This window comes from Rhincodon typus, chromosome 2 (genome assembly GCF_021869965.1).
Source record: "Rhincodon typus isolate 14 chromosome 2, sRhiTyp1.1, whole genome shotgun sequence".
In the NCBI taxonomy this organism is placed as follows: domain Eukaryota; kingdom Metazoa; phylum Chordata; class Chondrichthyes; order Orectolobiformes; family Rhincodontidae; genus Rhincodon; species Rhincodon typus.
Window position 1 is genome coordinate 73598110 of NC_063333.1, and position 14403 is coordinate 73612512.

At 36.6% G+C, this 14403-nt stretch overlaps 1 long non-coding RNA gene across 1 annotated transcript in view; it reads left to right on the forward strand.

Annotated features, from left to right (window-relative positions):
- The window catches only part of LOC125486448, a 48139-nt gene extending 34049 nt beyond the window's left edge, over window positions 1-14090 (forward strand). Inside the window, exon 2 of the long non-coding RNA XR_007265105.1 lies at window positions 13944-14090. This is a non-coding gene — a long non-coding RNA (uncharacterized LOC125486448). The remainder of the gene's footprint in view (window positions 1-13943) is intronic.
- Window positions 14091-14403: the final 313 nt, after the last annotated feature.

Below are 14403 nucleotides of genomic sequence, written 5' to 3' on the forward strand. Positions count from 1 at the left end.
TGTGGAAGGAAAATTTATGTGAAGATGAGGAATATGGGTAAATAGGCTAAAGGAAAGAGGGTGAGGAAAACTAAAAATAAGGGAAAGGGCATGATGAACATTATTGACAGGAATTAGCCTTTCATCCTCTTAAACTGACTCTCCAATTAATTTGACTGTGGTAGGTTTCCCTCTCAACCTAGTTTCAAATAAATACGTAATCAGATAACAGCAGCATTTAGCAGAAAATGCTATTAAAAGAAAAACAACTTTTCAGAGCATGCAGGAATAAAATCTATTCTAAATTAAGTCCAAAATGAATTTTGCTGTGCTTTATTCTGTTTCAAATGTACTGGTGTTGAGTCTGGTTTTACAAAATTTACACCTGGCCTATAATCCATTAAATAACCTCTAAACCAGGGTTATAAGTTTCTCCACCATCTTTTCATAAATTATCTTTCAGTTGTCTCTCTCTAATAAGCTGAACAGAGTAAGAAAGCATACTTAAAACCTTTATCCTTCAGAAATAACATTGTTAATATCCATCATGTAAAAAGGCTGTCTACACAGATATGTTTGCTAGACAAATACTATATATGCAAAATTAGATTTATAGACCTCCCAGGCATGCTTGGTTGTAAAACAAAATTTTTATTTAGGAATGATCCAAGTCCCAATACTGAGGCTGTCTGAATTTAGAATAAGCTTATTAAAAGTAAAGCAGAACAAAACAAACCCTCTGCAATTCCTTAAATCTGCTGCCTTTGTTCATCTTTAACCTCCCAGGAAGCAGTTTGTGCAGTTTGAATTGAGATCCAAAAGTTAGAGGCTTTTTGAGAATCAAAAAATGCCAATATTATAATCACAATAAATCCTGCCAGGGAGGCTTAAACGTTTGAGTATGTTGACATGCCATTGATGACAAGATCAATTCACCTTAAATAATTAAGTTTTATTATTTTGTTTCCTGGTAGTGTAATGGCCAGACTTGGGATTTAAATTATGTGGAAACCTGATGCTTACTTTTAGGTACAGCCTATGAGCCAATTTACATTGAAAAGCCTTCAAAATGTTTTAATCTTTCATGATTGGAAAAAGACTGGCAGAAACCTTACAGTGTTTCTTAACCAACTAAAATTTGGATCAATTTATACAACTGCTTCCAGTGCCAGAAAGAATTTGATATTGTGCCTGGATTCTGAACAGGTTCTACTTAATATATGGAAGGATATACATTAGAATGGTATGTGCAATATATAGAAATGCCATGGCAGGACTTGTAGGGCTGATATGATTAGCCCTGCTGCTGAATTGTCCATCTTAGCTATGTTTTTGTGTTGGTGGGAAAATACTTGTTCCTTCTCGAAGAGAATAACGGATAAAGAAGGCTAGTTATTTTTGGGTTTGGGTTCCAGTTACGCCTCAGCAGCAGATTTGAGAGGAGCATTGACACAGTCTCCAAAGAAATCAGTCTAGCTGTGTATGACTCAGTGGTGACAAAATGGAGGAGGTGGGTTATGACAAAAGTAGAACGCAATCAAATATAACTAATGTTTATTTTTAAAAGCTTCGCAAATATGTAATCAACTTTATAAATTGCAGAAAGCTGTTGTTTCTATATTGCAGATTTGCTGAATAACAATAACCACTTATGTATATTATACTGTGATCCAATGATAATTTTGTCTCTCAATATGTGGTAGTCACTTAATTTTCATTTTAATAAACTTTGAATTAATTACTATAGCAAAATTATTTTGATCAATTTCTTTTATATGTTTTTGACAAATATGGTAGAAAACTAACATAATAGCCTATTGTTATTAGTACAACTACACCTGTCAATAACTATTTATAGTTGAATTTTTCCTCTACCTGTTTCATAGTTTTGTTTATGCTGTCTGCTATGTTTTCTTTGTGATACAGAACAGCCTTGTGTTATACCATTCTATCAGTCATTTGATTATTGTGAGTAAATTATGCTACATTAAAATGTCCAACTGATGAAATAATAGGACATGCAGAAGAAGAATAAGACAAGTTGCTCATTTCAAAGGAAATGGAGTATAACAACAAGGAAGTCTTGCTAAAACTAATCAAAAGCACTAATCAGGCCACATCTGGACTAATGTGAACAGTTTTGATCCCCTCATCTAAGGAAGGATATACTGACATTGGCGGCAGTCCAGAGAAGGTTGTTACTGGGCATTGAGGAATTTCCTCATGAAGAGCGATTTGAGTAGCTTGAGCCTTTACTCTTTGGAGTTTCAAAGCATGAGATGCCCCTTTAGAAAACGTATAAGATTCTTATACACTATTGTTCTTTTTCTGTTTCAAAGGCATTTTTGTCATAAATGAGACAGAAGTTGTGCTAGCAGTTCCATGATGTTTTATTGTGTTAGCATTTACAGGGTACTTGAAAAGGCAAGCCAACACATGGATGGTGAAATTTATATGTTTAGAAATCATCTCTTCCATCTCAATTTCTGCCAAGAACATTGTCTGCTGTTTGTTTTACTTTTACATAAATAATGTTTCTTCTGGGAATGTTTACAGATGTTAAAGAAAATTGCAGCACTTATAATACTTTATGTTGCTGTTATCATGTTCTCATCTTAAACAACTATATTGAAAAAAGATGATTGAGTGGGCGAGACTAATAACTTGTTGAATGTAATATTGAATAACTTTTATATCTCTTTCCAAATAAGTAATTCTGTGCTTAATGATTAAGGTTAGGAAAAGGGAAATTACAAGAGGAACCACAATAAAAATAGAAACTCTTTGAAGTGGAAATCTAATCAAAAGAAAACATTAGTTATAGCTTTGGACGTAAGCCCCAAGCCAGAAATGGGAAACCAGAATTAAGTGGTTGAGCCATTGCATTGAATGGTGTAAAATTATTGTACTTCCGAAGAGAGATAACCAATCTGTATTCATCATTGCACAGAATTTTGTTTTAGCTGCTGAAGCATTATTTTGAGTTAAAGTACCTAATTGATTACATTTGTATGCTCAAAACATGCTAAAACACTTGCTTGTGACTTGATTAGTATTAGCTTATTGTAGCTGTAATAATGTAAGTAGCGGACCCCTGTTTACTTCCTTATTCCACACTATCCAAAGCCCCAAACACGCCTTCCAGGAGAAGCACTGATTTACCTTCACTTTGTTCAATCTAGCCTACTCTATTTGCTGCTCACAATGTAGTCTTGCCTGTGTTGGGGAGATGAAATGCAGACTGGGTGACTGCTTTGCAGAATACCTCTGCTTTATCTGTAAAAATGACCCCAAGCTACTAATTGCCAGCCACTTCAGCACACCACCATATTCCCATGCCAGTGTTTCTTTCTCAGGCCTGCTGTCAGTGCTCCAGTGAAGCTCAACACGAGCTGGAGAAACAACACCTCATCTGTCAAGATACCTGACAACCCTTGGGACCTGACAATGAGTTTAACGATTTCAGAGCATAAACACCTTCATTCATGTTCACTTCTCCGTGCCCCTACTATCAGGCCCTGTTCTGTATCGATTGCTCCAAGCCCAACAAATCCATTTTCCATTGTTCATACTTACTGTTGGCACCCAGTTAGCATTTACATTTTTCCTGTCTTATTATCAGCGATCTCTTTGTCTGCTTTCCTTTTTTTTTAAATCTCTGTCTTTGTTTTGTCTCTCACACTTTGGGCACCATTTCCATCTATTTGACTCATGCCTCATCATCCCTGTTGTCAGGATAAATAAAATCATTTTCCAACTGCTTTCAATTCTAATGAAGAGTCACTGGGTCTTGAAACGTTAACTCTGGTTTTCTCTCCACAGATGCTGCCAGACCTGCTGAATTTCTCCAGAAATTTGTTTTTGTTTCAGATCGCCAACATCCACAGGCCTTTGTTTTATATTAGAGAAATGAAATGACCTTATCTGAGACTTTTAGAAATACTTCATATATACAGCAAGGCAGCTGTACACTCACATGATGTACAGATCTGAACTCTACCATCCCATCAACTTGCAAAGAGATATAAAACCTGCAGGCTCAATTACTGTTTATTAAGGGTAAACTATATTTCATTCATACAGCAATTTGTATAATCATCCAGAAAGGCAAGTGAGTTCTAGATTTTATATCTATGTTACAATGCAACTGTGGTTTATTTACCTAAGAAAATAACATTCATTTAATTTCTAGGAATTAACCACAAAACAGACAATTCAACAAGGAATTTGGATTACAGGGCTTATGGTAGCACAGTGAATTTTTGATATGAATTCAAGTGACTTAGGCTGTTTCCATGGAGTTTTCTTTTAAAATTGCATTCAATAAATGAGAATTTTCATGGAATAATACAAATTTAAGCAGAGGAGAAGGCAATAAAGTTTATTCTAGTGTATTCTTCAGTAGCCCTATTTTTACCACCCTTCCCAAATTACTGTATAAGAAATATTTGCAAAGGAAGAATATATTGCTAAATTTAAAATGATGTTTTAGTTTCTGCCTCAATTTCTATTTGTAGTGAATCATCTCATGGCCTAAGATTCCCAGTTAAAGAAGATTTCTCCTTCCCTTAGCATTTGTGTTTTTTTTCAGTGAGAAATCTTAGTCTTCCTTGTTCCACATTTGCCCACCAGTGGAAGAAATGTTTCACCTGTTTACCCACAGTAAGGTCCATAGATTTCAGTGAAATCATTTACTGATGTCAGAGAAGTCGTTTCCACATACTGTTACTTCTCCTAGAGCTCCCATCTCTGAAACAAAAACATGCTAGTGCTCACTTAGGATAGTGATCTACAGCACAGAAAAAGGCCCTTTGGTCCATTGCAACTGTTCAACTCAAAATCAGCCACCATATTATTCTAATTTTTAATCTAATCCTGGCCTTACCTTGGTTCCCAGTTGCCCCATGCCTCCAAACTTGAGCCTGTTACTTAAAGTACCCAGCCCCAAATCTCCCCAACCCACCATACTTCAGTATCGCTTCCTAAGGCCAACGAGACCTCCACAATAACAACTCTTGCATTGATACAGCACTTTAATTCTAATAAAACATCCATGTCTACAGGCATAGGCAAACAAAATTTGATATAAGCCCAAAAAGGAGGTATTTGGCAAGGTAAGCAAAAGTTTAGTTAAAATGCTAGCTTTTTAATGATCTTCCTAAAGGAGCAAAGAAGGATCGTGGCGAGATTTATGAAGGAAATTCTAGAATGTAAGTCCGAGGCAGCTAAAGGCTTTGTTGGTTGTGGCAGAGTTATTAAAATCAGGGATGCACAGAGATCAGAATTGAAGGAGCACAGAAATCTTAAAGGAATGTGGAGGAGGTTATGCATGTGGAGGAATAAGACCATGGATGCATTTGAAAACAGGAACGTGATGGGAATGGGAATCAACTTAGAGCAAAAGGGATAGATATAGACAGCAGAGTTTTAGGTAAGTTGAGGTTTATAGAGGCTGGACAAATCTACTGACCCTTCCCCATCTCCGAATCTTCTCGTCACCTTTCCCCAATCAGGCCTTCAAACTCCCACCTCCACTTTTGCTGACCCCACCCTTCCCTGAATACTTGCTTCCGAGCATGGGAGCCAGTCCCATTTCTTCTCGGCATTGGAGTGGAGGAAAGGGTTAATCTCAAAGAGCTACAGGGTGGAGTAAAATGTAAAGTGCTTTACTCCTCCCAGATTGCTAGCAGTAATAGCTGGGGTATCTGTACCCCATTCCAGAACACTTGGGCAATCTAGTGTGGTTAGGTGACCAGTAGTAGAAATAGCTACGAGACTGGTTAAGAGCTACAGTCAAGCATGCTGGAAATTTTGGCCAAGCTAGTCTAAACTCTGACTCAGTTAAAACTGCAGCCAGGACATCGTGACCTGCAGCCTCCTGTGTTGACCACGTGAGGCAAGTGTTATGGTGGTCTCTAGACAGACTGTCACCACTATTAACTTAAAATGGAGCATGTGGCTGCTAATGACTTGGTGTAAACATTTGGGAGTTGTTTACCAGTAAGCTGTATTGGGTGGGATCGAACAATGTGATCGGGATTTGGTCAATTCATTGGCTGAGTGCCAGAAGACTTTCTGGCAAGAGCACACATTTTTGTGATAAAAGTTAGCAGAACAAAGGATTTTCTGAAGAAACTTGTACCCTGAAGTTATCTTCAGAGAAGACAAAGAACCATAAGACAAGACCTGTGCAGAGAGAAAAGTTGGCCACTTCACTCAAATTGGGGTAGTATTTTTTCAAGCCAAACTTCAAGTTAAAGTTAGAGTTAAATGTGATTTATGTTATGTTAAATTAAGGTAAAGTGAAGTTGAATGAAGTGAGTTGAAGTTAGATGAAATAAGTAAATGTTGAAGTGATGAAGTAAAAGAAACAAATGTACGGAATGTTGCAACAAATGTATGTTTTATATTAAATATTGGTACTTAAGAGTTAAAATAAAGAATGCCTTTTGTCGGTCACACAAGGGAAGAAAAACCTGAGTGAAAGGTTTGAGTAGTCCTCTTGGGCAACACTAGGAGAATTAGTAACCTTAAACAGTTGGACCAAACCGTGATTGAAGGCAACTAGTGATGGACATTAAAAGCAGGCCTTGTCAGCAAGACTCTCATTCACAGAGTTAATAATTTAAAATAAGGATACTGGGAGATAGCAAAGAAATCAAAGAAGAGAGCTCAAGAAGTTACAGTAAAGGAGGAAAGAAATGAATGTAAACAGCATGAAATTGATCTTGGAAAACAGAATGCAGCAGTAGTACAACTAAATACAAACTTTCACTTTTTCAGGAGTAAACAGACTTTGTAGTACATGAATAATTGTTTTACTGTTGCTTTTTTTTGATACAATCATACTTAACTGATCTACAGTTTAATGGTGTAATCGATAAATGTGATATATTCGCACCAAGCATTTCATCTTCACCTTCCAAAAAATTTTTTTTCCCATTTTTTATTTAATTTTTAGTTACTTTGTATCAAGAGACCTTAACCATTTTATGGCCTATATGGCGAGAGATTCAAACTTCCTTGCACTTTCATTATGATGCTGTAATATTTAGCACTTGAAACACGAACCTGCAGAAGCAGAGTATCAGTAGTAAGCCTGCTCACCCTTGGTGAAGAAAATACATTGCATAATCCTAGATCAGATCGGTACAAAACTTTAGGCAGGAACCATTGCAGTCTTGGTTAGTGTCTGAATTATTTTCGTGCAGTGCTGGAGTTTTTGTAGATAATTAATGCAGTGTGCGACACTTTGAATTGCCCATTATGGAAAAGCTGACTGAAAGGGGAAATTTGATCAGATTTCCTTTTTTATTTGCGCGTATAGCCCATGGACGTTAGAACCATTGAGAAGCAGCATGTTATTTGTTTTTATTATAGTTTATCAGGCAGAAAAACTTACAGTTGCTGTCATTGTACATTCCTCATGGTTGATTGAACAACTATTTGGTTAGTGAAAGCTGCAGCTGCACAAGTTTAATCTAGTTTGAGAAAAAAAAATCACCAGTAATCTAAACTTCTGCTTTCATGTTTTTACTTATGCAAAAAGCCTCTCTTTGCTCAGTAGGAATGCAATGACATTTTCTAGCTGAGGTTACATGACCGGACAATGCAGCAGTTAGTTTCAACTGGAAGTTGACATTGTTATTGATTAATAACTTCTTAACTGTAAATCATTTGTCCGATGTTCAAGAATTTTTCTTCTTTCTGATATGTTTTGTTAAATTCCATGCATAAATTCTTATGGAAAAATAGCATGCCCGCTTTCCTTTATTAAATCAAGTTGTTGGTTAAAATGTTTTTATATAAATCTAGTTGACTTGCACTTAATACTATCAACATTTTGCTTATATAACCTTTCTCCCTCCTGCCGTTCTACATGTGCACACCATTAACATTTTTTATTGGTTTTCAGCAAATTAAGGAATGTTGTGATGTCATATTTCGATTTTGTAAAGTTTAAGAATGGTGCACTGTAATTCCAAGATGAAATATTCAATACGTTCAGGGAAATGCTATAACGATTACGAACTTACCCTGTTAATTTTGTTTAAAATAAATTGGATTAATTCACTAATTTGCATTAAGTGTTCTTTCTCTCTGCAAAGAATAGGGTCCTTTGCAGTCATATATGTAGCTTCTGGTATGGGCATGTACGCTACAATGCAACTTTGACTGACAATCCTAAATTGATCTCAGCATAATTCTTCAAAATTCATCTTCAGAATTCTTCAAATTCAGGATTATTGAGCAAATGTTGCCCCTTGAAGAATCAGATGTTATGTTAGAAATTGTTGAGAGTTTTACGAGCATGGATTTTCCATACGTTACTTGTTGCAAACAGCTGAAAGGATGTGTTACAGCAACCTTTTTTTAATTGGCACCTTTATGATCCTGTACCCTTGTTAAATCATTAAAAATTACATACATCAAATACTGGAAGTTTACTGTGTTATCGCGATCTCTGCGATGTCTGAGTGGTCAGCTGAGTGTGCGAGCGAGAAGGCTCTCTGCTGGTAATTTTTATTTAAGGCAAAGTAGCATTATTATTTAAGTGACTTATGCTGTGAAGAAAATATAACTGTGATTGTATACCCCCTGCATTACATTTCTTGTTCTTAGTGTGTGTTTTTAACATTGACTATGTGGACTTCTTGATCAACCAGTACACTCCTGATCTCATAGGTGCTGCATAATAAGTTTGCAATATTTGATATAATGCACCAGTTTTAGGATGTATAATTGATGTTCTCAGCATGACACCAGCACTGAAATTAGTAGACCATTTGTGTATTGAGTAGAATATCTTTTTGGCTTGATGGCCAGTTTCTCAACTTCTCAATTTTTCTCAATTATAGAGTTTATTAGATCTACTTTAAGGAAGGTTAAGTGCAGGATGCATTCAGTTCTGGATTCAAATACAACAAATATATCTATAGATTGGAGATATGCAAAGGTTAAGAAGCTAGATGTCATTGCATCAAAGGCACATTTCTCATGGAATCCAATAAAAAATGTTTGCAACTGCTTGGCCTAGTGGGGTTCCCATGGCAACACCATCTATTTGGGCATATATGGAATCATCAAGACTGGACTCAACTGCATAAATTGTTGAGTTTGTGAGTTCGGTGAATGCTGGTTCACACAATAGTGAGTGGAATAGATTGCTATGATTATGGTGCTGTAGTGCAAATGTCAATGGCTTCTTTGAGAGGTGCATTGGTGAATAGGCTATCAATATTAGACAAACCACATGGGCATTGCAATGTTGTTGACATGCAAATCCTGTCTGGTCTTCACAAATGCTAAGGAATCCTTCACTGTGCACATGGAAAATGTTCTCAAAAATGATTGCAGCAATTCACTCAGCCATTTTGCTGGTTCATATTGTGCAGAAACAACCATAGATAAGATAGGGCGAAAAGGGGCTTTGCTTTTGTGTGCCTTGGCCAACCCATATATACATGGACGCCATAAGTTGCAAGAACAAATCTGATCATATATGTCAATCGGCAGCTTGCTTTTTGAGTAATGCTGTCGAGTTATGCTGAGCAACAGGCCCAAGGAATATGAAAATCATTAAGAGTGGCATGCCTTTTTCTGACATAGCCTCACTTGTTAAGTTTGACTATTGCAGTCCCTTTGTTATGTTCACTAAATATTATATGTCTAGTTGGCATTGAGGCTTTGAAAAGCTGCTGGACATTGTTGTATGTGAAAATCAAATAAATAATTCAGAATCCTGCAAATGTGTGAGCTAAATCAGCTTTCAAGGATTCATCATCTTCAGTGGACACTAATTTGTAGCAAGCTCTGTCTTTTGCAGACAGAAAGAACTCTTATCCAACTGTGCCTGTTACAACGCAACAAAATAGGCGACAACCCGTTCTTGGGTTCATTTCTCTGGACAATGTCTGAACCAATCAAAGTGATTCTGCTTTGTTTAAAATTTAAACAGAGCTTGACAATTAATTTCCAATCATCATTAAGTGATACATGCTCTATGGCAACATCACTACCAATCAGAGTCTGCTTGTCAACCAATCAGAACTCTCCCTCGTACAGTATAAATTTTTTTTTCTTCAGTATTTCTTGTGAGTTGTCCTAATGAGTGCAAAATGAAAAGCTTTGACACGATGAGTTTTTTTTTTCAGCAATACTCATGTTCTGTACTACAAATAATTATTGGAATAAATTGCTAGGTCAATTTATTTATAAATCTGCATTATTCGCACGCTTGTGAACATTTTGCATGAGCAGAATAATCAGAAACTTTGATTAATCAATGTACAAATAAAGTTACTTAAACTACCATTTCCCAAACTATTTTAAAGCTGCAGCATTTCCATGCATTGTGCCCTATATTTAACAATCTGTAATTATTACTTCAAGATTTGAGCTTAATTTGAAACTTTAGATAGAAATACTTCACAAATGCTGATTCTCATCCACACATACCATCCAAGGGTTTCATATTGAAATCATCTGGTGACATATTGTCATTGTGCTTAATGTGTTACTATCCTGTTAGAGCGTTAATCTTTAAAGAGAAATTCAAGCACTTCATGATTAATTGATAGAATTATGCCATATGTTTTCACATCTGTATTGTTACAATCCCAGACAAGACTAGCAAATTATGATTCCTGTGATAGAAATGTAGAAATTGATAGCAGGAGTAGGTTATTAGGCCCTTTGAGCCTTCTCCACCGTACAATATGATAATCACTGATCCTCTATCTCAATGCAATGGGAATACTGGCCAAGACAGATCACCAGATCTATTAAAGAATAGAATACATGGAAGAACCACAGAAAAAGTTGTAACACAAACTTCAACAAAACAACATTAGCCACAGCGACTACTTTGTATACTGAACAGGTAAGATAATACTATACACTGGATATTCAACTTAGATTGTAACATGCAGGATAAGTAAGAAGTAGCTATGAGTTAACAGGCACTTGGTGGTCAACACGCCACAAAATGTCAAGATGAATCGTACCAGGATGTTAGTGACACTGTAGGTCGCCAAATCTCAGGAAGACGCAGTCTTCTTTACAAGACATTGCAATTCTTCACTTTCAAAGACCTAGCTGACTGCTCACATCTTGGTAGTTCACCCTTTTCTACCAAGACAAAGTTTCTCTTAAGACTAATTACTGTCATAATTTCAGCTTTTATGAAAAAGTTGGCTTCACTGAGCTGCCACTAAATTTGTCTAATCTCCAACCTTTCTAAGCTGTATCAAACAAATACTGATTGTGAGCTTACTTCACCCCATTCTTACCTGCACTGAACTACTGATGGCTCCCAGAGCTCCTCTTAAGCCCTAACCGTTTTTCCATAGCACTGAGCCACCATTCTTTGAAACCTCTCGAGTCCTAACTGCCTAGACCTTGCTAATAGTTGCACTTATATTGTCTCGAACCACTTCCATTTTTTTTTATCACTGTTCCCAACTCCAAACTACAACTAACTTCTCCCAATTAAAAAAAACACAGGTCAATTGAAAGTAAGGAACCTTCTTTAGGTCCACCCATCTCCCTGATAATACAGCCTGCTTTCGCTTAGTGTTAATTTGGCTTTTAGATTTAAGTTTTTTACTTATTTACAGTTTTATTTTATGTAAAAAATATTGAGCATAACAAACTCCATTAACGTAACACTACATCTTATAACTAGTTATGTTATTAACTCAGTACTGCTCTATTTTACTGTCTTTTTCCCCTACCTCCCATAAAAATCTCCTTTTCCTTTTTTACGTCACAAGAATCTTGAAGATTGTTCCACGCCCCACGCCCCACGCCCCACATCCCCACCATCTCACTTTGTTTTCTCCTCTCCAAGTAATGAATTTTACAAGAATCTTTACTTTGCCTTTTTACCATGAGTTTTCCTCATGACTGTGGATGCCTGGGCCTTTTGCTGAAGGCAGATATTCAACGCGGGAGATTGTGGTGTAGCAAAACTGCCACTAGACTAGCAATCTAGAGACCCAGGTTAATGTTCAGTAGGCATGAGTTCACATTCAACCATGGCAGCCACTTACTTCCAGGATGGACAATTAGGGATGGACAACAAAGGCTGGCCTAGCTTGTGCTAATCTGCATCCCATGAAAAATGAAAAAAAAACCCTGCCTTCTCTCATGCTCCAAGCTAACTGCTGATTGCTTTTTGGCATGAGGTTCTCTGAGGCTCATTATAGATTTCTTCCTGTAGTTGCAGGCTTGGCAAATCTTCCTGACCTTTTTCCCTCAAATATTCAAACGGAGTTTAAGTAGTATGTTGCATTGTGTTTTGAATGATAATGTTAGACGTGTTTCTGCTTAAAGTGCAGCCTGTCTAACAATCATCTATAGTTGCTTCTTTCAATCTAGTGGGCTGCCTAAACAAAACTGCAACTACCTTCTTTCAGAGGTAACTCTTGGAAACCTTGAGCAGAATAGTATTCAACACCACAGTCCACCTCCGTAATGTGGCTTACTTTGGGATGTCCTCAAAATGAAAAGTAATTTAACTGTTTAACCATGAACACAACTCTGATTGTATAACTCATATAACTCTCTATGTTCTGCCCCTATCAAAGAACTCCCTATTGTCCAACTGCCCTGAATATTTTTTTACCTTGGAACTGCGTACATAATTTAAATCTCTTCCCGAGTAATGTGCAGACCCTCTGGATCCACCACAAGCCTATTGATAGGTCATCGATTGTTCAAGTGTTCCCAGTAACAATTCTGATTTTATTCAATAAACTCAGACACTCTTTGAGTTGAATTTGTATCAAAGTTTGATTAGCGGTTTCTTAATCAGATGTCCCTATTTATCTACAGTTAAGACTTTTATTCCTAAAATTGCATGTAGTGTTCAGAAACATGAATTAAGAACTAAGAATTCTCAAAAAATGTAAATGGTCACATCTACTCCAGAAATACCTTATACTCCAGAGAACTTCTTTTCTTTCCTTTCTATTTTATTTTTCTTAGCTTTCATAACATATAGGGTAGGCGATGGCCTAGTGGTATTATCGCTGAACTGTTAATCCAGAGACCTATATAACATTCTGGGGACCTGTGTTCAATCCTGCCTTGGCAGATGGTGGAATTTGAATTCAATAAAATATCTGGAATTAAGAATCTAATGATGACCATGAATGGATTGTCGGAAAAACCCATCTGGTTCACTAATGTCCTTTAGGGAAGGAAACTGCCATGTTCACCTGGTCTGGCCTACATGTGACTCCAGACCCACAGCAATGTGGTTGACTCTTAACTGCCCTCTGGGCAATTAGGGAGGGGCAATAAATGCTGCCTGGTCAGCGACGCCCTCATCCCATTAAGAATAAAGAAAAAAAATATGGACCAAAGATCTAAATAGGCTGTTCTAATCAGCACTAGTCTGCACTTGGGGTTCAGCTGATTTCCCGTAAAATTGTTGGGAGCATGTAACATATTGAAGTCCACACTGATAATTGATCAAGTGATTCAGAGAGGAGAGTTTGAACTTGTATTTAAATAGTGCCTTTCATTCTAAGAACATACAAAAACATAGCCATTAGCTTTGAACTACAGACATTTAATATGTAAGCAAATACAAAGCATACCTGTGCGCACAAAAATCTTGTAAACAAATGAGAGAGAGAAATTAGTTTTTTTATGCAGAGATAGTAGGAACTGCAGATGCTCAGTTTTTTTAATGCATTTGGTTGAAGACTGAACATTGATGTAGAAGTCAACAATCTCGTTCTTGATAATGTGGGATGTTTTCCAATTCCCTGAGCGTGTGACATAAGATCATATGACTGAAAGTGTAGTACACTATCTCTGTGGTGTTGATGGAGTCAACCTAGATTGTGCTGAACATCTTGAAAATCCTAACTTGGGATAAGCTACCACTTGAGTTAAATTTCTTTTTAGGTGATTTGATTCAGTGTCTTTTCTTTTTGTGTCTTGCAAATCAGTTTTAATTTGTGAAGAAATGGAGCAGCACAAGTTAAAACCGGTTGGAGATGCCTTGAAGAAACAATCCTATTGATTTATATGCTACATGTAATTCATCAAATCTCAGTCTGAAAACAAATCAATAAATTTGCATTGTTTTAACATTATTGTGTGGCTCCTCATTATAATCTAGATTTCAGCCTTATGGATGTTCAAATTTCATCTAAAACATTCATCTCTTCTTGTCCTATTTTGCTGCTTCCCCCAAAAAACGGTTATTTGAACAAAATAACATTTTGCAGTTACTCGTAGTTCACGAGTGTTTGATTTGATGGACTTCTTGTTTTACAATAATTGAACATTATATCTAGAGGGATTCCTTGCAGTGCTTAATTTACTTCAAATTATATTTACCTTTGTCTTCCCGTTGTTAGAACACAGCGTGCTTAATCTCAATGGGTACTGCAGCATTTTAAAAGA